General features: G+C 41.3%; 1 pseudogene; it reads right to left on the reverse strand.

Moving 5' to 3' along the window:
* Positions 1 to 1,621: 1,621 nt before the first annotated feature.
* LOC102875948 lies at positions 1,622 to 3,502 on the reverse strand (annotated as a pseudogene).
* Between the last annotated feature and the right edge of the window lie 678 nt (positions 3,503 to 4,180).

A 4,180-nucleotide genomic window follows, 5' to 3' on the forward strand; every position in this document is an offset into this window, starting at 1 on the left:
GTATACTGTCAAATTGGATCTGACAGGTACAGGAGGAGATTGCTCCTCCTTCTCCAGCAGAGCATCTGGTGGAGGATTTGAACCACACATCTCTGGGACTGCAGTACAGCTTCTCGCCACTAGGCCACCAGAGCTCTCTAAATTCCATTATTCAAAGAGATTGGAAAAGGCAATTTCCAATTTCATCTGGAATGAGAGAGACCCTGAATAAGTCATGCACTCCTGAAAAAGACAAACAAGGTAGGAGTCATCTCGTTCCCTGATCTCAAATCCTACTATACAGCTATGGTGAACAGTGTGGTACTGATACAGTGACAGACACATAATTCTATGGAACAGAATTGAGAACCCTGAAATTAGATGATCTGCTTATGGTTAATGAATTTTTTACAAGGAGACAAAATCAGTCAAGTGGGGAATTGAAAGTCTCTTTAACAAATGGTGTGGGGAAAATTAAAATTCAAGTAAGACCCACACCTTACACCATACAAATAAACCAACTCAAAGTGGATCAAGGACCTAGGAGTAAAGGACAATAAATTTCATCAGAGAAAAGCTTGGAAGAATTCTAGAAGCCCTAATTAACAATATGAACAGTTTTTCAAGCATCTTGAGAAACCTACAACAAGGAGAGAATAAAATAGATGAATGGGGCCACCTAAGAATAAAATCTCCATGTATATTTAAAAAACTTTCTCCAACAAGGTAAAAATGAAAGCTACAGATTGGGAAAAAATATTCAGCAATGACATATCTGACAAGGGATTCATATCTAAAATTTATAAAATACTCCAACACCTCAACAAGAAAAAGATAAACAACCCACTTACAAATTGGGCACAGGATATGAATGGACACTTCGCCAAAGAAGACATTCAGATGGCAAACAAACATTGAAGAAACGTTCAATATCTCTAGGTCTCAGAGAGATGAAAACCAAAACAACTATATCATCTCATGCCACTAACAACAGGAAAGTTCAACAGAGCAGCAAACAACAAATGCTGGTGAGGTTGTGGAGAGTTTGGAACCCTTATTTATGGCTGATGGGAGTGCAAAATGGTGCCACCACTATGGAAGGCAATAAGGTGATTTCTCAAAAAGATAGAAATATAAATACCATTTTACCCAGAAATTCCACTACTAGGAATATGGCCTAAAGAAACTAGAGCTGCCACCCAAACAGATATATGCATACCCATGTTTATTGCTGTGTTATTCACAATAGCAACGCAAATGACTTTCAATAAATGAATGGATAGAAAAATGATGGTTTAGTCACACAATGGAATACTATACAGCACTGAAAATCTAGAAACTAATAAAATACTACACAACATGGATGACCCTGGAAGACATTATGCTGAATGAAATATTTCAGTAATAAAATGACAAATATTGTATAATATAATAAATAGTGCATAATATCTCCATTATAAAACAGGTTAGGGGAAACCAAGGAAAGAGGGTATAAATAATGAACACTTCATATGGTTTGAAGTTTTCCCTTTTTTTATTTTACATTTTGCAATGGGGTTCCTCCACACAATATTTAAGGGTTTTGATGTTTAGTTCTTTTTCTTTGGTGAAGCATGGGTTTCTTTCATGGTCTCCAACAATTTTAAACTGTTGAAACACCAGCGGCACTGTTACCTGCTTTCTAGGTAGCTTCTTTAGCTTTGTGAGCCTGTAATATGGCTATAGCTTCATCAACCGTAGAATGAAGAGACTCTGGAGACTCAAGCATATGAAGAAGTTCAGAATTATCAATCTCCAAAAACATTCCAGTGATTTTACCAGCCAGTGCAGGGTGTATTGCTTGAATAAGGGGAAAGAGCCTTTCGCCCAACATTTGCTTTTGCACGTCATGTGGGGCAGATGCCAACATTGAAGCAGTCAAAGGCTCTTGACCTTGTACATGAACAGCAGGCTGCTGCTTGGTAACTTGTGGTTGTGCATTAAGATGTTGAAGATTGTCAGCTCCCACAGCACATTCATTCTGACGCACAATGCGAACAGCAGCAGTAGGGCCTGCAGCAGCAGCAACCGCACGATGAGGGCTCACGATCAGTGCTGATGTGTTAGCAAGAAATTGTGTTGAAATGGCTCTTGGAACTGGTGATGCTGGTCTCATCACACTAAATGGTGGTATGGGAGAAGGTGGTCGGGTAGCGCCGTGATTATTTTGGAATGGACGCGGTCTGGCATCCTGAGTAGCCCAGAGAGGACTTGGTCTTAATCGAGCAGTTTGGGTAGGAGAGTTGTATGCAGTATGGTTCTGAGTCCTTGGGAAAGCTGCCATGAAATAAGATGCTGGCTGGTTGCGCCCAGCTCGGACTTTCGCCATTCTCTGCATGTGCTGGTTAGTGAGGTGAACCTGGCGATCTTCTTTGCGTTGAGCTAACGCTACATACAATGGTTTTGTGGCCACAATTCTACCATTCATTTCTGCAACTGCTTTAGTAGCTTCTTCTGGGGAAGAGAAACATACAAAACCGAATCCTTTGCTGCGGCCACCTTCCATCATAACCTTGGCACTAGTGATTGTACCAAATCGAGAAAACAGTCTGTGGAGACGTTCATCATCAATTCTGCCATCAAGATTTTTCACATACAAGTTAACTCGCTGGTTTTTATTGAACCTGTCTTGCTTCATACCCTCAAATGTGCGCTTAAGTTCTTTCTGTCGTTCCACTTTTCGCTGAGCTCGACCAACATAAATTTGTTTCCCGTTGAATTCCTGTCCATTCATCTCATCAACGGCCTTCTGTGCGTCTTCATGTTTCTCAAAGTTCACAAATCCAAAACCTTTAGACTTCCCGCTTTCATCAGTCATTACTTTTACACTTACAGCAGGTCCAAACTTGCCAAACACATCCTTAAGATGCTCGTCATCCATGTCTTCTCCAAAATTGTTGATGTAAACATTGGTGAACTCTTTTGCCCTAGCTCCGAGTTCTGCTTCTCGTTCTTCGTGGGTCTTAAATCGTTCAACAAATAGTTTACGATCATTCAGAAGCATCCCATTCATTTTTTCGATAGCTCTTTCGGCTGCATCCTGTGCCTCGAAGTGCACAAATCCGTAGCCCTTGGAACCATTTTCATTACAAATCACCTTACATGAGAGAATATTACCAAATGCTGAAAATGTATCATACAGTGCCCTATTATCAAGGGATTTGTCCAAATTTTTAACGAAAATGTTGCCCACTCCACTTTTACGGAGCGCTGGATCACGCTGAGACCACATGATGCGGACTGGCTTGCCCTTGATAACATCAAAATTCATGGTGGTCAAAGCACGCTCAGCATCCTCTTGCTGCTGGAAGTTCACATAGGCGTAGCCCAAGGAGTGGTGGGTGACAATGTCTCTGCAGATCCTGATGGAGAGGATGAGTCCAGCATGGCTGAACTTCTCGTAGAGCATCGCCTCGGTCACGTCCGGATGTAAGTCCCCCACGTAGAGCGAGGCCCTAGGGTAGCTGGAGGTGCTGGGGTTCATCTCAGTATGGTTGCACACAGGGCTACAGGCCAAGGTCTTACCTTGAAAGCAGAGTGAGTGTTGGGGCGCAGGCCGATGGTGGAGCCAGAGCTGGGCTCAACAAAGCGCGGTGGAGATCTAAAACCAGCAAAAATGCTTCACATTACCCGTTTGCCTTTGCGTCTTAAAAGGCACAGAAACCGAGTGATGACATGAGGGTATCACAAAGTGGAAATTCTGAAAGCTTGGGTCATTCCTATTGTGACATCACTTGCTTAAAGGTACAGAGCACCTTTAGGCCTCTTACTGTGACTTCCATTGCTTAAAGGTACAAAGTCACAAATAGAAAATAGACTACTCATCTCCAGGCTGTAAATTTTACAGGCTGTAAAATTTATTTCTAATGGTGCACCCTCTTCATACTTCAAAAACTTACAGAAGTTGAAAAAAAAGTATCATAAACACCATTTATCTGCCTCCTAGCTTAAAATATGATAAATTCATGACCAATCTTATCTCATTCATCCTTCCATCTACTACCCCTTCTTCACTTGTATTATTTTGAAGCAAACTTCAGTCACTGCATCATTCACTCTTTAACTGCTTCAATAAATGTTTTTATAAGAACTCTCTTTTAAGATATACAAATGAGGATGGCATAGGCTCTGACAGGGCTCAGTTCTGTTCTTCTTGAGGTTG

The sequence above is a fragment of the Elephantulus edwardii genome, unplaced genomic scaffold (genome assembly GCF_000299155.1).
Source record: "Elephantulus edwardii isolate Elephantulus edwardi_28Jun2011 unplaced genomic scaffold, EleEdw1.0 scaffold00083, whole genome shotgun sequence".
Classification (NCBI taxonomy): domain Eukaryota; kingdom Metazoa; phylum Chordata; class Mammalia; order Macroscelidea; family Macroscelididae; genus Elephantulus; species Elephantulus edwardii.